The sequence below is a fragment of the Phaseolus vulgaris genome, chromosome 5 (assembly GCF_051622355.1).
Source record: "Phaseolus vulgaris cultivar YP4 chromosome 5, ASM5162235v1, whole genome shotgun sequence".
In the NCBI taxonomy this organism is placed as follows: Eukaryota; Viridiplantae; Streptophyta; class Magnoliopsida; order Fabales; family Fabaceae; genus Phaseolus; species Phaseolus vulgaris.
In genome coordinates this window covers 35679000-35705954 of record NC_143502.1, presented here as the reverse complement: position 1 = coordinate 35705954, position 26955 = coordinate 35679000, and the positions used below count along the sequence as shown (strand labels likewise).

The 26955-nt window shown below is 27.5% G+C and overlaps 2 pseudogenes; both read left to right on the top strand.

Annotated features, from left to right (window-relative positions):
• The first annotated feature begins 736 nt into the window (after positions 1–736).
• On the top strand, positions 737–1312 carry LOC150027597 (uncharacterized; annotated as a pseudogene).
• Positions 1313–15612: 14300 nt separating this feature from the next.
• LOC137834357 (putative terpene synthase 11) lies at positions 15613–18158 on the top strand (annotated as a pseudogene).
• The last annotated feature ends 8797 nt before the right edge of the window (positions 18159–26955 follow it).

Genomic DNA, 26955 nt, shown 5'->3' with positions numbered 1-26955 from the left:
CATATTTTAAAAATAAAAAATAGTTAATTGTTATATTATTAAATTAGATACTATTTTAAAGATTAGGGTTAGGAATAAATTTTTTTTGGGTGAACCCACTGTTCACCGTTAATCGCCACTCACTATCGCCGCCATTGAAGTCGTCACGGTCATCGAAGCAGCGACCATAATCTCGTCGGAGTCTTCGTCGTCGCCGTCGTCAGATTTTTTGTCTGAATCTCGCTGAAGCCGTTGTTGTTGTCGCTATTGTCACCCATTTGATAACATGTAGATCTATGGATCCATCTCCTACTACTAGGCCCAATCCATCTCCTACCACTATGCCGTTGGCAACTAGGTCTATGGCTTTCTAGGTTGCCACTTTGCCCAATCCATCCATCTATACTAATTATGTCAATGTTCATCTTTTTATTGACAATTTGGATAAAACTAATTATGACACTTGGACCTCAGATATTAAATTATGGCTTAAGAGTCAAGATTATGTTGATCATCTTACCCAATGTGTTCACACTATTACTGCAGATGAGGCTTCCTGTTGGTTGAAAATTGATGCTCAATTATGTATTGTTATTAAATCTAATATTCACTCATCTTTTAAACAAAATTTTTGTGTTTTTGAGACGTATTCATAAGTTTGGGAATAGGCGAAATTATTATACACCAATGATACTTAACGTCTTTATGGAGTGTGTCAAAATCTCCTTACCGTTGTTGTTCCAAAACGTCTTGATGGTACAATGGTTGAATATTTGGGTAAACTACATGCTCTTCTTCATGATTTTAATGAATTATTGCCTCCTGTCTCCACTCCTACTCAAGAACTAGAGCAACGGTCCAAGTTCTTCATGTTATTGGGCTTACATGGCCTTCCTGATGATTATTCTCATGTCCGTGATTAGATTTTGGGATCTCCTATTGTTCCCAATTTTACTTCCACATTTTCTACCCTGCTGCATGTGCCAAGTAAACACGTCACTAATATACCTTTTCCAGTTGATGACTCTTCTGCTTTAATCTCTCAGCATTATGATCGTACTCTTCCTTCCAAGTTGGGCAAAGGGCGTCACAAGTGTGACCATTGTGGCAAACTTAGTCATAAAATTGATTGGTGTTATGCCTTACATGATCATCCTCCTAGACCTGTTGCGGTTGCCCAAAATGTTCTTGTGCAACCTTCTACCATGGACCCTACTTCATATGATATATTAGGTCAACCTACAATTTTCAATAGATTTCTTAAATGGTATAAGGATCGTTAAAACTCTGGTTCCACTGCTTTTGTTGCACATTCAAGTACACCTTTTGCTAGCCTTACTCTCTCCAATTCTTTTGGTCCTAGGGTTCTCGACTCAGATTGCACCGATCATATTACTGATAATATATATTTTTTCTCTTCTTTGTCTACCTCTGGTTATTTACCAACCATTAACATGATCAATGGCTCTAGGGTCTCATTCCATGGTGTTCCTACTATTCATCTTCTTCCGTCTTTATCTATTAATAATGTACTTTATTTTCCTGGGTCTCCCTTTAACTTATTATCCATTATTCTTCTAACACGTTCCCTTGACTGTGTTATTTCTTTTACCAAAGATTTTATTTGTTTACAGGACCGAAGTTCGGGATGGATGATTGGCATCGGATGTGAGTCTCATTTTACCACCTACGAACATTTGCACACGTTGGCACGGTTATGGATTCTCCATCTCTTATTCATGCTCAGCTAGGTCATCCTAGTCTTTCAAGATGCAACACCTTGTTCCAAGTTTGTCCAAAGTGTCTAGTTTGTCTTGTGTGTCGTGTCATTTAGGTAAACATAGTCTCAGTTCTTTTCCTAGTAGTGTCTCACAACGTGCTTCATCCCCTTGTTCCTTAGTTCACTCTGACATTTGAGGATCAAGTCGTGTTAAGTGTAATTTAGGGTTTTAGTATTTATTACTTTTATTGATAATTATTCAAGATGTACTTGGTTATCTTTAATGAAATCTCGTTCTGAGTTGTTTTCTATATTTCAATATTTTTATAACGAAATTAAAAATCAATTTGGTGTTTCAATTCAAACCTTACGCAATGATAATTCTCGTGAGTATCTTTCTCATTCTTCTACCACTTTTATGAAATCTTATGGCATTCTTCATCAAACCTCATGTGCTTATACCCCTCAACAAAATGGGGTGGTTGATCTCAAGAATAAACACCTTTTTGAAACTACTCGTATTATGTTACTTCATGGTGACGTTCCTTAACGTTTTTGGGGTGATGCTATCTTTGGTTTAGAGAACAAAATTTCTCATTCTATTTTATTTCCTCATGCCTATACTTTTGTGGCAAGATCTAGTGTTGAAGCGGAATATAGAGTTATGGTTTCAACTACTTGTGAGCTTATTTGTCTTAAACAGTTACTCAAATAATTGCAATTTTGAGAAGTCATTCAAATGACACTCATTTGTGATAATGAGACTGCTCTTCATATTAGCTTAAATCCCTTCTTTCATGAAAGGACCAAACATATTGAGATTGATTGTCATTACATTCGAGAAAATATTGTATCTAGAGACATCAAGATTGAATATGTTAATTCAAATGATCAATTAGAAGATATTTTCACTAAATCTTTATGAAGCCTAGAATTGATTACATTTGTAACAAGCTTGGCACATATAATTTATATGCACCAGCTTGAGGGAGAGTGTTGAATGTAACAGGTTTAGCCCATAGTTTATAAAGACAAATAGTTGTTAAACTCAATAATAATACTTAATAATAGTTGTAAGGACTTAAAAATTATTTAAAAATAGAAGTGGTATAATTGAATGGAGTTTGAATATTTTAATATTAAAGGGAAAAGCTTGTAAATAAATAAAAGTTAGTTATTCAATATTCATTTCAAAAGAATCATCATTTCTCTCAAATATCTTTCATTTTCTTTTTTGTCTTCTCTTTAATGTTATGTTTGGATTGGAAAGAGGATTTGAGGAAGTGAATTTGAAGTGATCTGAGACAAAAGTGTGAAGAAAGTGAGGTTGTTTGGATTTGAGTATATTAGAGTGGATTTCTCAAGAAAGTTTATTGAAATTTGTGAGTATTATAATAGTTGTGAAAGAATTTTTAAATTTTGTAAAAGGTATAAAATGCAAGTTTACAAATTTATCATAGTCTTTAAAAATATTTGAATAATAATAATAATAATAAAACAAAATTAATTTATATATTTATTTTTCTATAATTAATATTATTATTATATAAATTTATTTTTTTATATAAATAATTTATTTTTTTATTTTTATTAATTATATCATTAAATATTTGATTCAAATAAAATTATTATTCTTTAAGAAAATTATTTAATTATTATTAATAATTTTATAAATATATATAATATTTTATTTTTATTATAAATATATAATATTTTATTTTATTATAAATATATATAATATTTTTATTTGATAATATAATTAATTATTTTATATTTTTTTTAGGGGGTACTTGTGTAACTGATATAAAGTTGGATTTCTCTACAATTCTTACCTAAGGAGTAAAGAAGGCTTTCTCCAATTTCTTCACCTTTCCACGCTTTTCTTCACATATTACTAGATCCAAATAGAAACGAATCTCGCAAATCCATCTGGATGAACAGTATTCACCCAACCCAAATTGATAAGTACCTAATTTCAGTAATATTTCATATTAAAATATAGACATTATGAGTATTAATTGTTAAAATAAATATAAAATAATCCCTAATTTATGAATTTATATCTTTTTACATATTTCATGATCTTTATTTGAATACGAGCATTTTATTCCCAAATTTGGTGTTAATTTCAGGTTTTTAGGGAAGAATGAAGATGATTGGGCTAAAGAGGAATATTATAAGCTAAAAGGAGAAAGTTGGAAGGCCCTGGAACGCACAACTGCACAAAAGGCCCAAATCAGCATCAGAGCATCTCGTTCGAGCGAGATATATCTCACTTGAAAGAGATAGTGATAGACACATTGTGCCTTTTTATGTTTTATTCACCCAAACAAGCCCATCAGCGCCATGCAAGAAGTCACTTAACCTTAGCAAATTAGGTTAAATAGGGGGCTTGAGGCTCAACCCTATTGGAAAAGATTGAGAGGAAAAAAACCATTGAGTGACTTGTAACCCAATTGGGAGAATATAAGGTATAAGAAGATGTGTGACTAATTTTACCCTGTGGTTTTTGGAGTAATATGTTCAATCTCTTATGTATTGAGGTGATATCTGAATATAATATTTTGTTCTCGATTGATTATTGGTATTATTGTTTTGCTTCAAATTCTTGATCTGAAATCTTAAATCTGACTGGAAAGTATTTTTATGGTTCTAACCTAAACAATAATACTTAACATATTTGAGTGTTAGGAATAGACTTGAAATTTTAATATCAACGTCTAATCTTAACGATAAGTTATTTTTATAAATATGCGAGAAATTGATATTTAGGAAGCATCTTAATACTTTTATATGCGAGGAATCAATATAAATGATTTTTATACGGGCATCAATAGCAATCAAAGGGCACAATATTGTCATGCTAATCAAAATACAAAAGAGTGAGAAAGATGAAACTCAATCCCTATTTTTTCATTTGAAGCAACAAACTCTTTGACTTGTTTTCTTGTTAATTCTTGCCATCATAACAACTCTCAACAAACTTTTATTATTTTTTTTATTACTTAGTGAATCTTTTACTTGAATATTCAATTGTTCCTTGTGGGTTCGATATCCGTCCTTAGGGACATTATTACTTCTGACAACGCGGTGCACTTGCCGTAAAAAGTCATCACAAATACAAATGAAGCATAAGAATCTTACCAATTTTTTCATCCTTTTAAAGATTAGAGTTTAACATAGGAATCATAGTGAATAATTGAACAAGTTTATCTAATCAGTTTTTTCTTAAGAGTAAGTTCCTCTCCACCCCTTTTTTCTTGTTTTGAGAAATTATGCATGTCTTGGGGGAAATGTGTTGCATGTAGTTTTTTTAGAGTTAAGACGAGTCTCTACTAGTTCAGGATCGTAAGAATATGTTCATATCATTTATTAGGTTTCTATGTACATGATCAACTTCTTGTGTGTCTTATGGAGGGTTTGTGTGTTGATCTTATTTGAGCTTGAAATGAACTTGTTGACTTTTGAATGATTTTGAATTGTTGTATGCTTTTATCAATTTTATGTTAGAATACTAGACATGAACAACAAGTTCAAGTTAGTTTGAAGTACTTTATTCTATGATAGGTAGAAAATGAATTGAAAAACACATCTTGAACTACACTGGATCCATATTATATTCTGCAAAAAAAAAAAACACTTATTTTTATGCAGACTCGTTGAAAAAAATTCATTCAATTAAAACCTGAGAGCTTTGGTCGCTCTGTAAGCCAAATTCATTGGACAAGCCTTTTAAATAAACAATCCCAATGTTTTAGTCACTAGGTGAACCATTTCTCGGGTGAAATGTTTTTATGAAAAACTCCTAGTGGAGTAGTTGTTGGAAGAACGTTTTGTTTGTTGGACGACTAAAAGTGGTTGCTTGTGCTGATGCCTTTGGCTGAATGAGCATAATGGTGGTTGGACGATTTGCAAGATGTACTTAATTTGTTGGGCGAGAGGGTATTTTCTAAACTTTGAAGAAATGTTTTTAATTATATCTAAATTATAAAATTAGTTTATCTTTCACTTTATTCTCATAATCGATTAATATATTGCTTTTGAACATCATTATAATGTAATGGTTGATAAATTTCAATTTATTAGCATTTAAATTGAGTTGGATGTATATGTATGAATGAGTTTTATACCAAAAAAAAGGGTTTTTTTTTATCTTTCAGTGTATGATTATATTAGATTATGAAATGTATGGTTGATTTATCTTATAGAATAAAGACATGACAAAGTTTTCATATTATTGACATTTGAATTAAATTTGAAATGCATAAATAGCTTGCATATGATATGAAGTACGATGTAGACATAACTATTTTCAAGGAAAGGAATACTGGATATGTATTGAATTTGATATTAGTACAAAGGAGATAACTTAACTCTACTTGTATATTGAAATCAGATGAATAAAGATTATCAAGTGATGAGAGTCGATAGAGGTTCTTATGACTTAGTTTATGGTGTGAAAAAGAACTAGTTTGCCAGGTCATATGGATTTTACCCTTTCATATGAGAGGACTTAGTTCCTATTGATGTAGTTGTATTTGAGAGGCTAGTGAAAGTAGTATGAGAAGTGCAGATCTCTGAGTCAAAATCAATGCATGTGTCTTCCATAAGTAAAGTCAATTATTTGTGATATTAATGTCTTTGAGTTATGACATGAGAGATAGTCAGTGGGGCTGAAATTTAAATGTTTGGTTCTAATAAATGTTAATATTTGAAATGAAATTGTATCCATTATAGTATATGAGATATGATTGAAGTGTGTGTATATGATGGAATTTATACATGTATATATTTTTGTTTTAAAATTTTGGCTTATCCCATGTGGTTTGTGTTTAAAATTTTATGTTACATGAGAATAGAGAATGATGCAGGAGAATCTCAACAAAAGTAGGTTAAGGAATTAGAAAATGGTTTTACTATGTTTTGTATATTTTTCTTTTGTTAGATATGTTTATGTATATATGTACTTTTATGTTTATAAGTAAAAGTTTATTTTGAAAATTTTAAAAATAATAAGTATAAACGTATGTAAATATAATAATGATAAGTATTATAGATGAATGTTAAATAAATAATATAATTGTAACCGGGGATGTTACAATAACAACTTTTAACTTTTATTTAGGTGTATTTTTTAAATTATTATTATTATTTTACTTTATCTTTTATACTGATTATTTATAATTTGTATAATTGATAACATATGATAATTTATTTGAATTTAAATTAAATTATCATGAAAAGCCATTTTTTTAAGAAAAAATACTATATAAATTTAAAAGTAATTTTTTTTATATCTAAATAAGAAAAACTAATCTAAATATTTAGATGAATAGAACTAAGAATGATATTAATATCCTAATGCATTTGATTAAATTAAATAATATATGTTTTATTTTAGATGTTCAAAGAAAAACTAAAATATTTATGTAAAAGTTGTGATATGTTTGTTTTGATTTTCTATTTTGGTATCCTATTTTGATATCCTTATGATGAAGCTAATAGTTAAGAGTTGATGAAGATTGTTTTAGAAGTTGTTATATGTTTTATACTTGTTATGTTTTATTTATATTTGTACATACTACTTGATTGTTCGGTTGGTCATTCAAACAATGCTCAAATGATAACATTAAAAGTATGAACAAAACACTATTGTCAAGTGTCTAATGGTCGTTTAAGTGATAATGTTCATTGTTTTCAAGTTGTGACTTAAAGTTTGAACAAAAGAGATGTCAAAATATTTCCCTTTCCTCTTAAACTATGGTCACTCAAGAGGTAGTTGGAAGTTTAAGTGAGAAAGAGAAAAAGTTAATATTTATTCTCTCTCCTCCAAAAAAAATAGATCCTTCAAACATTGAAATAACACTCAATTGACATATCTATTCTCAAGAAAAATCACACTCAAGTGATGATGAATTATTCAAATAACATTTCTCAAATTTTAAAGACGTGTTTTATTTATCAATTTAAATAATTTATATAAGTACATTTTTCTATTTCCAAAGATATGTTTTATTCTAAATTTAAAGGATTTATATATGTATATTATTGAATCGTGTGATTTTAAATTGGTATTTGGTTGAAAATTATTTTAATAAACTGTATGAAGTGATGTAATGATTTGCCTATATTAAGAAAAGGTAGATATTTAGGATGATAGTATACCTAAATTATGGACTTTAGTATTAAGTAAAAGAATTTATTAAGGAAAGAAAATATCTTAATTTTATTAATAGTCTAAATTGCGTAGATTAAGATCATATAGTAAGAAGTAAAAAAAAAAGGTCTTATACTATTTATGTATAGATTTTGTGTAAATAATTATCTTAATATCATTGTGTTGAGGTCAATATATAAAAAAAAGCCTAAGTATATCTACAAATAAAATGTAAAAGAAATTGTGCATTGGGTTGATAACTTCAGTATATTTTAATTAAATTGAAGTTGTCAACAAAATTGGAACCTTCGGTTGAAATTAATGATAATTAAATAAAAATATAACATCCCTAATTTTATCCATATATAATAAAATAAAAACAAAACAAGCAATATTTAATTAACATATAAACATATACTACTTTCTCATGTTTGTATCTCAAAAAGATATCCCTCTTCATAGAGATTTAATATATATACAAACGTTTACAAAAATAAACATTCAACATAAAAACATTTGTTTCTCTGGTTGCTCAATGAGGAACTCTATCACCTGCAACTTCATATGCTCTAGTGTAAATTAACACTATCATCACAGATTAAAGAAAACAAACACAAAACAAAGCACTCAGTAAGCTAGCTATTTTTTATTTTATTTTATTTTATTATTATTTTTTTATCGGCAGCTGGCTATTTTTAATAATTCTAATATAAATTTGACTTTTAAGAACAAACATAGTCCATCAAATTTTCATAATTTACACAAAGTCATCAAGTGTTTATCACTTTTATCATCCACATTATTCCTTTCAGATTTCTACTGACTCACACACTCAGACACTTGACTCTACTTCCGGAAGACTCGTGTATTGAAATTAAAATCCCGAGACCTGCACTGGTCATACTACTAGCTATGAATCCACACAGTCATGCATATAAACATCTCAATATTTCATCATCTCATCATTTCATATGACAGAGTAAGTTCATATGACCTGAAAGACTAGATTATATTTCAAATCGCAGACAAAGTCATATGAACCTCCTTCGACTATCACTAGATGAATAACTTCATCTATGTGATTCCATTATATCAGTAGAGTCAGAATCGTCTCATTACAGGCCTAATAAATCAATACACCCTAACAACAATCTCAAGGTATTTCCTTTCCTGAAAATACTATGTCTTGATCACACTTTCACACCATTCCATAACTCATTTAATGTCAAACAACCAATTCTCATTAAATATCACATTTGAATTAATTCAACAAACTATTCAAATACATTCGTTAACTCATTAATTCCAAACTCATATACATTCTACAACATCTATTATATCTACAATTTCACATTTCTATCTCAAACAAATTCCATTTTAATTCTCAATTAAAAACACTTTCAATTCTCAATCACAAACACTTTCAATAACTTATTCACTTTAAAATCAATATATAATATTCAAAATTAACCATTTCAGTAAATATATTACTTTACTCTTTGAAAAGACAATCCTGCAAGCAAAATTTGAGAATGGTAACCACTTCACCCCCACATTCATATCTTCTAACCTAGGGTTCTATTGAAAATAATAAGACTACATTCCCTTACCTTTACTTGAGCAAATGCTCACTAAGAGCTCTAAATCTACCAAAAACTTAAAGATAATTAACCTACAACACAGAGCCATGATAAAAAATATAACTATATCACTAGGACCTTAAGCTAACAGAGATTCACCCTGAAGCTAAAAGACTTACATGCAAAGCATAGACAGAGACAACCTAACAAGTTCAAAATTTGACGCAAAGAGAAAAGCAAAAATGAACTTACTCTATCTGAGATTTTGATCAAGCAATCCTGTAGTGTTCACTGCCAGAAGTTCAATGGTAGACTCTGATCGTCAAACTAATAAGCGAGTATGTGAGAATCTTAGAGAGAAGGAAAAGAAAATGAAAAAAAGGAACAAAAATGAACTTACTCTATCAGATTCTGATCGGGCAGTCTTGTAGTCTTCGCTACTAGGAGTCTAATGGCGTACTTCGATCGTCAAAATGATGAGCGAGGAGGTTAGAATCTTAGAGGGAAAGAAGATGAATGGGAAAAGAAAACTTCTAAAGAGTTGTGATTCTTTTAAAATAAAACTTAAATAACTGAATTTTCTAGTTATATGCTCTTTTCATTTTTAATATCAAAATATTCAAGTGTCATTTAAATGTAGCACTTCTACTCTAAAGTTATTTTCTAGATCCTTACAAAACATATATATGTAATAATAATTTATAAATTATTTAAAATTACATGAATTGAATAATAATATTGTGAAATTTGTTATTTTATAAATAATAACAAAAGTTTAATTTTGTTTTATTTAAACAAAGCCTTTATAAAGTTGAAGAATTAAAACAATTTTTTTCAAAAAAATAAACTTATCCTAAATCATTGATATATTAAAAAATTGTATATGAAGTTTTTCAAGTTTATATACATTATTGAGTGATTGCAGTCAACAATAAGATATTATTTTAATATTTAAATTTTATGTATACTTTTCTTAAATAAACTAAATTAAAGAAATAATTTAACAACATTATTATTTAGTTCATATAATTTTAAATAATTATTACATATATATTTTTATTTTAAAATAATAATTATATTTTTTTATGGAAAAAAATTTCAACAAATTGCAAATTGAGTTGTGAACTTCAATTTAAATAAAATATGATTTTGACTATAAAATATTATTTATATAATTTTTTTCTGCATTTTGACAATTTCATAATTAAATTGCATCATTTATGTGAATTTGCCATTAGTTGAGTGGTCTACTATCAAACCAAGCATTAGGGAGTACCAGGTAGATTTGCCCCCTGTTTGCTTCCATGGATGTACTGTTCAAGAGGAAGGATGTGAGTGGATATCCATGGTTTGGATCAAGGGATGTGCAGGGAAGTGAAGGAGAGGATATACCTGTGAACAGTAAATATCCTCTCCCCTCAAAATGAAGAGATGTAGAAGGAAAGCCATGTCAGCATCCCTTATTTCCAAATTTACCCTCATTTGAATGTATCACAATGCTTCATTGGAATGTATTAGTATTTTAAAAAATTTATTGTACTATGTTTAAAATATATATATATATATATAATATTTAAAATGAAGAAATAAATCATAATAAATTTTAAGGAAGTTTTAAGTTTGTTTATTATTTTATAAAATATTATAAATCAGTGTAAAAAAAATATAATTAAATAAAATATTTCATTTATATATTAGTTATTAGAGTAGATCATGTGATACCTATTTTTCAAGTTCTAATCAGATATTTTATTAAATGTGGTTGAATTTAGTTTTTTTTTAAAGAAAAAAATATACTATATCTAATTAAAATTGAAAATATTACCTGGGTTGGATCATGGTCATCACCAAAAGTTATACTAAACATTTTTCATTTTATTTTATACTAAATATTTTATTTGTTTAATACAAAAAAAATCCCTAAAAACAATCCATCACTTAAAATAATTTTATTCTAACTTAAATTATTCATTAGAAACTGAAAATATAATTAATATATTTTCACGTATTTTTACATAATTTATTGATAAAAACTACACTTTATTATAAATATTAGTTATTAAATAAATTTAACTAACACAAATATTTAATAAAGATAATAATAATAATTAATTATTGAACTATATCGGATTATACTACTAATACGTTTTTATCCTTATTTTTTATGAAATCCTTTTCTATGATTAATTAAGTTATATTTTTGTTATGTTGTATTTTTTAGATTGCTTTATTGTGAAGTTTTTTAATATTAAAAAATAGTAATTTTTTATTTATATAAGATGTGATTTATTTTTTAATTTTATAGTATATGTTTAATATTTAAAGAAATTATTTGAAATTCTGTTTTTATTTTTTTGTTATGTTTATATTAATATATTTCTATATATAGTTATTATGTTTATGAATTATAATTTATTTTATTATAATTTTTTATGAAATTTTTTTTATTGTTAATTACATTCTATTTATGTTGTTGTAGTATTTTTTATTTTTCATTTCTAGAGGGTTTTTAATATTAAAAAATAATATCTTTTTATTTATATAAGATTTGATTTATTTTTCAATTTTATTACTTGAAGTTCTGTTTTTATTTAATTTGTTGAATACATATTTTTTTTTCTAATTATAATTTTTATATTATACATATTTACCTTTAACATATATTTTTTTAATTATAATTTTTAAATTTACGAAATGTGTGAAAGTTTTTCATTTTTAAACAAAAAAACTTATTTTATTATTAATTTTTTTAATAGGCAAGGGTTAATCTGTAAAGTAACAATTCACACCTTTAAACAAAATTAAAATTTCATCATAACCATCACATCACTCACAAACTCTCATAAACTTTCCTCACACATCCACCCTAACATACCCCAATCCAAACACTCTCACTTTCTTCACACTTTCCTCACACATCCACTCCCTCAAATCCTCACACATCCCCTCCTCAATCCAAACAGAGCCTTGATGTCAACGTTAATAATTACTACTCTTTGACATATTCTTTTTAAAGAAAACATAACATGTGGGTGTGGGTTTGTTCTCAGATCATCAACTAGTTTGCGGATTTTTTTTTTATCAGCTAGTTCGTGAAAATATAATTTAAATAAAATGTAAAATTTATTTTACTACTTTTATTCATTTTTATTTTTCTATCTTTTATTATGTTATATTAAATCAATAAAATTTATACATTTGAAAAATCATAAGCACTTTATGACTTTTTTTCTCCTTTTAACACTATTTTTATTTTTATTTCTTATTTAACACTGTTTTTTCTCATGGTTTTATTTTTTATTTAAAAAAAAAAACGTTTTAGAATATGGTTTTTGAGGATGGTGCTTTTAGAATTTTTTATTTCTTTATCTAGAGTAAATGAAAAAGAAAAAAAGAAATATAAAATAGAATAAAAATAAATTTAAAAAACCAATAAAATAATTAAACTTTTATATGTTGTTGTAAAGTTTGATTTTTTTTTCTTCATTTTAAAAGAAAAATTAAACTATACATTTTAAATTTATTATTTTTATTTTTATTTTGTAAAAACTCATTTCTTTTTTCAATAATTATATTTCTAACTATTTAAAACATTAAAAATCACCAATACAATAATATTTTTAATGCATTCAAAATTTTATTTTTTTAATTTATTAATTCTTTTTAAAATTTATTTTATTTTATTTTATTAGTTGTTAAATTTATTTTTATTCTATTTTATATTTATTTTTTTCTTCTCCATTCACTCTAGATAAAGAAATAAAAAATTCTAAAAACACCATTATGAAAAATCTTTTTTTCAAAATAAAAAATAAAATCATGAATGATATTAAATAAAAACTAAAAAACAAAAGAACACTAAATAGAAAAATAAAAAAAAATACTAAATATAAAAATAAAATTAAAAATAGTGATATATGAGAAAAAAAAAAGTCTCAATTTGTTTCTTACTGCACGTGAATAATGTTTACTTGTTGAACATGTGGGCAGGCATAACTGGTGACTAAGTCTATATAAGTCTACCTCAGTAACTGCTGAGGTCTATCTCACTCGTCATTCCCATGTTTATATATATATATATATATATATATATATATATACTGTAATAAAAAGTTAATATAATAAAAAAACAATTATGAAGTGGGAGATATAGTTATAAAAGTAAAATACAATCTGAAAATGTTTGCGTCAAATCTTTTATCTTTAGGGTTTAGTTATAGATTATAAATATTTTTTAATTTTTAGTTTTAATCAACTCAAGTAAAATTATCTTCTGTATAAATAATTGTATTCTATATTTAAAAATGGACTATATCAACTTTCAAAAGAAAATAACTTTATTTTATTTATTAAAATAGGAAGAAATGTAGAAAGATAAATATTTTTATAATGTCTCGAAAATGAAAAAGACAAACGAACGGCAAGAAAGAAATATATGCACATAAGAAATAAAGAAAGTTGTATTTATTTGTGAAATGGACGTTAATAGATGATCGGTACAGGTCTTTTACATTATTTTATTCATCTTTTAAGTTTATAATTTAGTATAGATAAGTATTTGTAAATTAACACATACACGTTTAATGTATTCATAGAAAAAAGTTGAATCTGAAGAGTCTCATAATAAATTATTGGTACAGTTTTTTATTGTTGGTACAGTCTTTTGTTGTTGGTACAATTTTTTATTGGTTGAAATTGAAACCTTGACTGAACATTTTAAATATGATGTGACATCAAGAACGGAGTTGAAACCTTGACTGAACATTTTACATTAAATAATGTTGTTTAAGAAATTTTATATAAATGTTAATTTTTTTAAGTTTTAAAAAAAAAATGTTTTAATATTAAAACGAGGATCAGTAATAGAACTTATAAGATCAAATTAATAACTCATATTAGCAATATAATATTATTTAATTTTTTGTGTTTCCTAAAAGTTATACTATAGACCAAGAACAAACTTTCAATATCTGAACTCATATTTGCATCTGTTCCTCACAAAGCCCTCACCATGTGTGTTGTAGTTGCTTTTCTTATAGTGATCTTGAATCATCTTTCACTGAAGGGCACAGATTCCAACTTGAATTACTTATCATTGTGCCAATAAAGAACAGAAACCTGGGCATAAAACTTCATCCATTACAATCCCCCAGTATGTGGCCTCCAGCATCATCCTATTTGTGTTAATCAACTCCCCCCTCAAACACCTGTTTGTTCTTGTTCTTCACTTGCCTAAACTCCACTCTACACCAAATCACCTTTCATTTTTGTTCCTCCACTTTATTTGCAAAGGTAAGAGTTTGTTGACAAAATTTCGCAACTAGATCACAAGGCAAAGAAGTCTTCAGATTTAACCACTCATAACAAGTATACATAATTGTGAGACTTCTTGATAAGTAAAGAATATGTGATAGGAAAAAGTTGTTCTAGGATATCCTCTCACATACCTTGACAACCTAGATTCACTTTTGTTAGAAAAAAATATGTTTATGGTGTCATGGTTCTAATTAAAAAAAATTCTACCAAAATCATATGACATATGCAATGATTCATAATTTTTTCATCTAATAACTCTAAAGATTTGCGTTGTTTGTAGTTATTTTCTTTTTCTTAGTTTTTTTTTTCTTGTACGGGTTGGGAAGGTCTCATTTTTAATGTTACTTAGATGTCTAGGCGTTGCTGCTAGATAGGTCTTGGCTATCGTCTTCGATTAGAATGGGGATATCTGCAAAAGGTTTTCCGACGTTTAAGTTAATACTTGGTATTCAGTGGTTATAAGGGTATTAAATGTGTACATTGGCTTGATGTTGATCAACATATTTACATATATGTGTTGGGCCCTCATAGTGATGAACCTAAATTAACACGGATCCCACAATTAATCTCTGCATTAGTTTGACATCAAATACAAATTCTTTGCAAAACCTATGTTTGTGGCTTTGTTCTGGGTTACTGAGATGTTCTCGTCCCTGGTAGTCCTGATCTGCATGTACAGGAGTTTCTCGACCATATCGATGCATTGCCAAAATCATCTCGACAACACATTACAAATTTTATTAACAATAATATTTTTTTTGAGTGGGTTCTTTTAGGTGATAGTGTTACATATATGTATGATTGTGTTTTGGGGAACACACTAACATGATTTTTACCAGTTTCCTTCATTGAATTTCTTCATGGTGATAACATTACAGGTGCCTAGTCAAACTAATCCCATGCTGACAAGTTTGGTGCAACTTAAAATAAGAAGCCAAGAGGTATTACTAAAATCAAATGATTCATTGAGAACATTGAAGTTGATTGACACCATTCAAAGACTAGGAATTAAGCACCATTTCAAAGAAGAGATTAACTTACAACTTGGAAGAGTAGGAGATTGTAACAATGTTCAAGACCTCTTTGCCACAACTCTTCAATTTCACTTGCTGAGACATAAAGATTGGTCTACATCTTCATGTACACTTATTATTTGCCCTACATTTGTTAAACTTATTTAAGTGCTTTATTCTTTTTTTAAAGCATGAGAAAATTTGTGCTTCTATCTTCCAAGAAAGATATTGTTTGAATATTAAAGACTATTCAAAAGCCAATTTTCATGAATTATAATATCATTTTGTTTTCATCAATACCTAGCTACCTAATTGTTGTTACACAAACATACTAATTTGATCATGTATTGCTTATTAGATGCAGATGTTTTCAATAAGTTTTTGGACAAAAGTGGAAATTTCGAGGAATCGGTCACCGGAGACATTTAGGGCATGTTAAGTTTGTACGAGGCATCATATTTTGGTGCACAAGGTGAATAAGTACTACATCATGTCTTGGAGTTCTCAAGGGCTCATCTGCACCAGTCAGTCACTACCACTCCTAAGTCTTAAAGTAGGAATAGTAGTTGTTGAAGCCTTAAAACTTCCAAGACACCAAAGAATGAGTAGGTTGGGAGCAAAAAATTACATGGTACAATATAACAAAGAAAAGAGCCAAATTCCTGCTCTTCTAGAATTTGCAAGGCTAGAGTATGACACAGTTCAATCGATGCACTAGAATGAATTAGTAGATATCTCAAGGTAATTTTGTGTTCCACCCAATGATAATAACAAAAAATTGAACCAAGATTGAGATTGTTTTCAAATCGAGATGAAAGATGGTCTTAAATATATATCAATATACGTCTAATCTACATCAAAATATTTTATCAAATGTAAGATGATTTAATTTATGCAAAACCAACACAAATCATGTCATCATATGGAACTCCATGTTTGATGACCCGCAAACATGAGTTAAAACTACAAGAGAATAACAAACAATCTACAAATTATTTTTAATTTTCAAAACATTTATGTTGAAAAGAATTCATTTTTACAACGTAACATGTTTCAAATGAAAATTGGTTGTGTAGCTTAATGTTAAATTTGTCCTTAGTTTTATTCTTACCATTTTCAATTTATTGTTGTATGACATGATTTAAATATGCAACATAAGACTGCTTCTTTGATTTAGTTAGGTGGTGGAAAAACATGGGACTTATCGAAAGACTTGGGTTTGGAAGAGATGGACCAAGAGAGTGCTTCCTCTAGATGTTGGGAGTATTTCCAGAACCATGTTATTCAAATTGTCGTATTGAACTTGCGAAAGCTATTTGCATTTTGCAAGTTCTTGATGATATGTTCGACACTTATGGAACATTAGATGAACTTATTCTTTTCAACGAGGCAGTACAAAGGTTTGTATCTAGAGTTTTTTTCAATCAAACTTAACTAGCCAAATTAATAATCAAAATGTGAAACTATCGCTGTTTACAGGTGGGATCTTCATGCAATGGGGAAACTACCTGAATATATGAAGATATGTTACATGACCTTGTATAACGTCACCCATGAGATTTCATACAAAATTCAAAAGGATCATGGGCAAACTGTTGTTGCTTGTTTGAAAAAAACAGTAAGATTATACCATCGTCCTTTTAAATTGAAACATTGATGAAAATAAAGGTAAAAGTACGAGGTTAATGAGAGAATGGTGTTTAATTGTTGCAGTGGATAGACTTACTAGAAGCTTATCTAATAGAAGCAAAATGGTTCAACAACAAATATGTTCCTGCTTTTGGGGAATATTTGGATAATGGGGTGATTTCTTCAGGATCATGTTTGGCCTTGGTACATGCAACTTTCCTCATCGTGGATGACCTCTCAAAAGAAACCATTTCCATGATGAGTCCATATCCAAGACTCTTCTCTTGTTCTGGAGAAATTCTTAGGCATTGGGACGACTTAGGAACCTCCAAGGTATCCCACTCTATATTCACTTGTAATTATGCTAAATTTTTAAATTATAATATTGTTATATTCAAACATGAAACTAGAGAACAAGATGAGAAGTGAATGATGTTTCCTTTCTAGGATGAACAAAAGAGAGGTGATAATGCTTGTAGCATACAATGTCTCATGAAAGAAAATGATATCTTCGATGAAACTTTTGCTAGAAAGCATATAAGGCGAGTCCTGGGAAACTTATCACCTGAGCTAAGTGGTCTAGTTATGGCCACGACCACTCTACCTTTCACTATTACGAAGACTTCTCTCAACATGGCTAAAACTTCTCAATTTATTTATCAACATCCCAAACCATGCCTACAGTTAATGATATAGTGAAAGTATTACTTTTTGCACCTTCTTCCAAATCCGAAGAAGAAAGTGATACCAATTATATTGTATGATTCAAATTTTAAAAAATTACAATTTTTTTTAGTGATGAGTCGACTCACCTAAAATATGCTAATAAATATAAACCCTAAATCCTAATAAATATAAAGTTGCACATTAAATAAGAAAGATATACCATTAGTACGCTCCTTATAATATATTTTATTATTTATTAAAATTTATTGAACACTATAAATACAAGAGAATAAAAAAAAATATAAGAATGACTCACTAGAAATTAAATTCTATGCAAAAGTTATCGAAAGAAGAAATGTTATAATAAAATTATATAAAATATTAAATATAAAGTCGGTGTAAAATATGAAATTAAATGTTAATAAATATATATAAAAAAAATAGAAATTCAATTCAGCTCTTGTGCAGTAAAAATCGTGTGCGATTGGAGTAACAACTCGACAATGAAAGAAGAAAAAACAATATTAATAACGAAGAGAGAATTATTCCTAACATTAATGTTAAAAAAAACATATATAAAAGAAACTCTTTAAATATAATAGAAACTCTTTAAAAGCTTCTCTCAAAACTAGTAATTATGAGTACTAGCATAACGCTGATAAAAAAAAAAAATACTGGCATAATCATGCTAATTTTAAATTTTAAATTAATTTATAGTGTAACAATATTTTTATTTTTTTACATTTTCATTTGATTAAAAGTTATTATCAAAATTAAACGCTTCATATGGAATTTTTTATTTATTTATAAGAAAATGATCATTAACTTACATTTACACTTCAAATGTGTATTAAAATTAAATTAATAAATTATATTTTTCTCATAAAAAATAAATAAATATATATATATATATGAACGTGAATATTGCTACAACTTTATTTGGTGGATGAATATTGTTTTTTCACATTGTATAAATAATATCTTTTATGCATAATTTTGTACCAATGGTAAATGAGTATCAAATTAAATAAATTAATAAGTTGGATATTGTACTGGATCAGAGCGCTCAGAGCTCAGTGCTTGGTGGTCGGACCTCAGCACCTGTCATAAACAGATCAATTCGGCTCTTGGGCCAAGTTGGCGGGTCATGTGATTGGGCCACAAATGTATATATTAGTCCCTTCTTTCGTATAACCTTTCATGCATAAGGCCTAGGCGGATAGCGAGGGGTAGTAATGGACCTAGGGGTGTGCTTAGTGCACATGGGGTCTAGTTTAAGTAAATACTTTCTTTTAAACCTAAGCCCGTGTGTGCTAGGACATGTAAGGGTTAGGTTGCATGCATGATGAAGAGGAGTGTAGTGACAAGTTGAGGGTGCCTATGTAAACAGACTGGACCCTTGATGTTGGTACATGAGTTGGTACCCTGGTAGTTATTCTGTTATTATTTTATGCACTCCCTGGAGGAAAGATTCCATAATATCTCAATGTGCTTTGTTCTTGAATGTTGAATCTGATTTTTTTCACTTTCTTTCGAAAACATATCTTTTTCAAAAGAACTTGAATCAAGCAACCTTGGATCATAACTATGAGCGAATTAACAAATTCAAACTACAAAACACACACACACACACACAAGCAGCAACAGAGTCTTTAAGCAATCCACTTGGATTTGGAAACATCAAAGCCTATGGTCAACATCTTATACTTGATAATTCATTTGTTCCTTGTGGATTCCATATTCGTTCTTAGGGACACATTATTACTTCATACGCAGTACACTTGTTGTAAAAGAGTCATCAGGAACCTTTGCACCCCTTAAAAACTCACATAAACTCTTGTTCTCTTATTTAGACAACGTGTGAAATGTTGGAGGCAAGTATGTCCTTTTACCATGAGACTATAGAGTTAATTGTTGTCTTATACCCATTTCAACCATGTCCAAACTACCATTAACACCTTTTTTGTCTTGCCTTGAATATTGAGGAGTGTTCTGATAATACTATCACACACATTTTTCTCTAGACGCATGACATCTATACAATGCTGAGCACACTAAGCATCATCCAATATGAGAGATCAAAGAAGATGAATCTTTTCTTCCATGTGTTTTTTGTTGTGACTTGCTTTTGCAACTTACTAGTACAACTTGAATGTCCTTCACACATTCATATACTTGTGACCAACTTAAAGTCGTCGAGCTAATTCATTCTCTTGACAACCATTAAATGTTTTCTTTAATTTACCAAAGGGATGGTTCGAACTAAGAAATCTTCAATGTTCAAGGTACACGTTTTCCTTCCATGTTTTAGTCGATAGTAACATGTGTCTTCTTCACATATATGGTATGCTTTGTGGCCCATGGTGTTGTACCCACCCAAATTACCATATGATAGAAAGTCATTGATTGTACAAAATAACACAAAATGGAATGCAAAGAGTCACTTGTGTACCCGTCAAAGACATCAACGCTTACTTCCCATAACATTTTCAAATCTTCAACTAATAAGCTTAAATAAACATCATTGTTGTTTCCTGATTGTCTTGGACCTGAGATTATCAAAGATCACATTATGTATTTGTGTTTCATGCACAACCATGATGATAAGTTATAAATCACTACCAACACATGTCATGTACTATGTTTATTACTCAAGTTATCATATGGGTTTATTCCATCTGTAGCAAGTGCAAACCTTAACATACCATCTTTTTTATGTCCATATGCATGCGATCTAATCAATTTTGCATCATTTGCATTAGTGAACAATCGTTTCAACCTTAGAATTATAGGAAAATACCACAACACCTTTGTAGGAACATCCTTTTTTAACATCATATTCAGAGTCACCATCTTTCTTCTTGTATCGTGATACCCCACATTGTGGACATTGATGTAACTTTTCATATTCCTTCTTGTAAATCACACAATCGTCTATGCATGAATATTTTTACACTGCATATCCATTGGACACAATATTTTCTTCGCATCATAATTAGATGTTGGCATCATGTTACCTTCAGGAAGCATGCCACTTCGTAACTCAAGAAATTATGAGAATTTTTTATAAGTTCACCAATTTTTTGCCTTCACATTGAACAATTTTAATATCCTCAACAATCTAGTTCCTCTCTCATTTGTAGAGAAAGTCGAGTAAAGGGGAGCAAAACCACGAAGACCACGTGCGTGTTACTGAAATACCCTTCGTTACACCATGCATGCATGTGAAATTCGAGGCATTGAGACATGTAAGAGTTGTAAGAGGAATCGATGCATCAAAGGAAGGATTTTTGGAAAACGTGGAAACTTGGATCTAGAAGTTGGAGGTGAGTGAAATCGATTATCATGCATACATAGAAAGAAGAATCGATTTTAAAGTTCTAAAATTGTTGAAAATCGATTAGCATGCACCTTATACAAAGGAAGAATCGGTTTTAGGGGTTTTTTGGCGTTGAAAATCAATTTTCATGCACCTTATACAAAAGGAAGAACCGATTTAGGATTTTTGTTAATGTTGAAAATCGATTTTCATGCACTTTATATATTTCATATTTTTATTTAAATAAACATTAAATATTTAGGATTTGTATTTATTTAATATTTTGAATGTTTTAAGAATTTAATATATTTCATATTTTTATTTAAATAGGACATTAAATATTTATAATTTTTATTTATTTAAGATTTTAAATATTTTAAAAAGTTTACATATTTTAAATTTTTATTTAAATAAAACTTTAAATGTTTAGAATTTGTATTTGTTTAAGATCTTAAATATCGAATTTTTTTATATATTTTGAATTTTTATTTCAATATGCCATTGAATGTTTATGATTTGTATACATTTAAATCTTTTATTAATTTAAAAAATAAAATTTTAATCACTTATCACATCACTTATAAACTTATACTTATGAAAGATTTTCATGTTCTAAAAAACTTGTGTATTTTTTTAAATAATTATTCAGTGATATTGAAAATAATTACAAAGTTTTAATTAAATTGTTTATTTTAAATAATTATTCTAATAAGTGTTGTTACACTACAAGAAAATTATCAAATAGAAACCAATTTTTAGAAACCAAAATAATTAGTTGTAATAGTAATTAAATTAGAAACCATTTTAGAAACTAAAACAAAAATTGGTTTCTAAATTAGTTTCTATTATTTTCTATTATTGTTAAATAGTTTATAAATTGGTATCTAATTAGCAACCAAGGTTTTATCTACCAATTATTTAGTTTCTAAATTTAGTCTCTCTAAAACCTTGGTTGCTAATTAGAGACCAATTTAGAAACTATTAACAATAATAGAAAATAATATAAACTAATTTAGAAACCAATTTTTGTTTTAGTTTCCAAAATGGTCTATAATTTAGTTACTATTGCAACTAATTATTTTGGTATCTAAAAATTGGTTTCTATTTCATGATTTTCTTATAGTGTTATATCTAGATTTTTTCACTTTAAAAATACTTATTAAATTGCATTTTGTAAGGAATTTGGTATGTGATCTTCTTTTGAGGTGTGAACTTCATTTTTTCACCTTTAAATAAGATACAGTTGTTTGACCATCATGGAGTTTTGTTTTTGTTTTTACCAAAATGGGTTGCTGTCAAAAAAATTATAAATCTGGGGCAAGTCGTGCCAAGTTGGCACGACTATGTCCACGTCATATTTTAAAAAAAAATTCTTATTTTTAAATAAATATATATATTATAATTATTTAATTAAAATTAAAATTATAAGTTATGTAATATTTGAAATTAATTTGATAAATAAATTTTTTATAAAGGAATAAATACTTAGGTAAAGAAAATGAGAAAATTAATAATCAAACTTGAAATTGAATTTTATTATCAAGCGTTTGTGCGGACAATTGTTTCTATTGTGACCTTCGGTTCTGCAATATGAACATTTTTTTTTGTTTATTTAGAATTGAATCGTCTATTTCATGGATTAAATTAGACCTCATAAGCTTAGAAATATTATGGAGACTGTACAGTGGGGCGATAAATGTCGTTAGCTGTAAATGACAAAATGAGCAAACAACAATTACATGTGGACAAGGCAGACGTATAGCTTGAAATTCCCCACAATTCTCTATTTATTTTTCAAATAATTAATTCTCATTTCTATTTATTTCCAAATGCAATAACAATTTTTTCATATTTTTTATTAATCTAATAACCAAATTAATATATTACATTATCGTCAAACATGATCCATACACAATTATTCATTTTTTATTGCTTAAAACTAACACCCTTAGAAAATTATGTATCAAATTAATTTTAAACATTACATAACTTACTACTCAATATATAAATAAAAAATTTACAAGAAAAATTAATATATATATATATATATGACGTGGACAAAATTGTGCTAAGTTGACACAACTTCAGAAATTGACGTGGCAGAAATCATGCCAACTTGGTACGACTTCATATGTAGAAGTTGTGCCAAATTGGCACGACTTGCACAAATTTATAATTTTTTTAAAAACAGACTCCATTTTAGTATAAAAAAAAAAAACATGATAGTCAAAACCCCAATAAGATACTCTATCATTACGTGCTTTCTGCATGAGTTCAAATTGATAATGATTGTAAAATGGAGTCTTCTCAACCTGTTGTTTGGTTGCTATATTAGAGGCTCTAACATTTTCTACAGGTTATCATTATTTCTACTAGTGAAACAACTCATTGATTTCAATTGAATGGAAATTGCCAATTGAATATATTATTTATATTCAATTGAAACAGACTCCATTTTAGTATAAAAAAAAAAAAACATGATAGTCAAAACCCCAATAAGATACTCTATCATTACGTGCTTTCTGCATGAGTTCAAATTGATAATGATTGTAAAATGGAGTCTTCTCAACCTGTTGTTTGGTTGCTATATTAGAGGCTCTAACATTTTCTACAGGTTATCATTATTTCTACTAGTGAAACAACTCATTGATTTCAATTGAATGGAAATTGCCAATTGAATATATTATTTATATTAAAAATAATAAATATAAAGTAAATATTATATTCTAACATTTATAGAATTAATATAATATTAAACGATATGTTAGAAGTAATGATTTAATCAGAATTAAAAAAACTATAATGTAAATTACAAATCATAATTAATTTAATGTTAATTAATATTAAAAATATTTACACAATAGTTTATTATTATATCACTTTAATCTCTAACGGGTATTGTATGATGTGAAAGAGATTTCGTAGAAGACAAAAAAATATGTTATTCTAAAATTTTGTGGGATTTCTCTGGATCTTGTCAGTTGTAGAAAGGTAAAACACGGAGAGGCTAGTGGTTTTGATTCAAGGGTTGAGTTTGGGAAAAGACAGAAAATTGAAAAGCTCTTTCATGATAGAAAGATTACTTTTTGCTGAACCGTACAAAACGGTTAATAATATGCACCTCTTGATGTTTTATAAATATTCACCAGTTAAATGAACGTTTCACATTATATAGCCTTTAAAATATTAATAGAAATCCCCGCATAAGATATGATTTAGTCGGGATCATGTAAGTAATTTACTTTTATTTATCATAAAATTCTATCTCTAAAATCATAAATTCTTTATATTCTTTCTAAAGTTTTTTTATTTATAATTTTCATGATGAGATGGAATTATGTAGAAGGTGTATGAACTTTTGTACTCTACATGTTTAATCTAGCGGGGCTGTTTTATTTTTAGAAGTTTTTATACTTTAGAGAAGTTAAGTTTTCTCTACGAACATGCACTTTAAAATATGAAAAACTAATCTATATCTTTAGATGAATAGAGTTAAGAATGATATTAATGCCCTAATTTTGACAAATGATTACAAAAAAAAAATTTATATTTACAAGCTTCAACATTACAATAATATCATTAGATAAAAATTAATTTTAAATATCAAAATAATTAGTTATTATTTAATTAAATTAAAAACTATTTTATAAAATTATAATTAAAATTTTGATAATTAATGATTAGATATTAATTTATAAACTACTTTATAGTTTTTTATTAATAATAAAAACTACTTTAGATATTAATAAATTTTGTAATTTATAAAATGTTCTCTAATTTAATCAATATAATGACTAATTATTGTTTGTCTCTAAAATTGATTATTATTTAATTATTGTCTTGTCGTGCTAATGGTTGTTTAAGTGATAATGTTCATGGCTCTCAACTCTGACTTAAAGTTTGAGTGAAATGGGTGTCAAAATAATTATTTCTCCTTTGAAACTATGACCACTCAAGAGATAGTTGTAAGTTTGAGGGAGAAAGTCAATATTTATTCTCTCCCCTCCAAAAAGTAAATTATTTAAACAATGAAATAACACTCAATTTACATATTTAATCTTCAATTATTTGTTGACAATTTTAATAAGTAAGAATTATCATTGATTTTCTCTTAAAGAAAAATGTCACTCAAGTGATAAATTAATCAAGCAACATTTCTCTAATTTGAAAGACATGTTTCATAAATAAATTTAAATAGTGTATATAAGTACGATTCTCTATTTCCAAAAAGATGTATTTTATTTATAAATTTAAATAATTTATATATGTATATGATTGAATCATGTGATTTTAAATTGGTGTCTTCGTTAAAAATTATTTAAAATAAATTGTATTAAATGATATAATTATTTACATAAATTAAGAAAAATGTAGATATTTAGAATAATAGTAAGTTCGGTTACGTAAAGTTATACTCAATTCGGTTTGGAGTAGGTATGGGTCCAATGACACATTACGAGGTTGTCCTAGATGTTTGGTGGTTTATACGAAAAAGATAATTAAAGAGAAAACAAGAAGAAATAATTGAACTAGTTAAAGTATATATATATTAAATATGAATAAAAAATTTAATATTTGAGATGTTAGCATAGTTGAGATATCAAGTTGTATAGTAATGCCTAACATAAAACTTTTATTTAAAAAATAAAAATAAAAATACGAATAAAAGCTGTTGGGACAGAATATTCTTATTGTTGACTTGTATTGTTAACATTATATTCTTGTGGTTGAATTAATATTCTGGTTGATGAAAGTTGTTGAAGGAATGTATATAAAAGGGGTTTAAGACCCTGGGTAAAGGTGCGGTCTTTCTGAATACTTTAGATTGAAACAAATTTTATAGTTTGATTGATCGTCGGAGTGTGATCAACAAGTAGAACTTCCTTTTTCACAAAAACAACAATATCTCAGAGCATCCATTAAAGACAAATCAAACGGAGCTCACCATCTAGTTCAATCGAGATTAACGGGCAAGAACAAAATAAATAAATAAATATATTTACAATTATATTTTATGTGATGTTACATATATAATATTTAATATTTTTGTACTCTAATTTTTATTAACTCAAGAATATTTATATTTATATTTTAAAAAATATATTGATATATAAATATACTTTTTAATTTTATTTTCATTTTGATCTAATGAAATGAAAGATACTACTTGTATTTCTCTCTTTTTTTCCTTTAACTTTGTCTCATAATAAAATTTAAAAGTAATCTATTTTCTACTCTTTTTTTTCAATTTCCTCTTATTTTCTTTTATTTAATTAATAAAAACCTTGAATAAACAACAACAGAAGAAATGAATTAACCTCTGGAGCTTCAAATTAAATAGTAAAAATATAGTAATTTAATAGTGTGAAACGGGAAGGGCTGGGATTGGAGGGGAAGGGCTGGGATTGGAGTGGTCTACAATCAAACCGAGCATTAGTAATAATTATCTTTTAACTTAGGAAAATGATAGTTTAAGAATTTTTAGAATGGTAATTTTTTATGTAATGGATTTAAAAATAAATTTGTAACTAAATAATATAAAAAATATTAAAATAATAATATTAAGAATTATAATG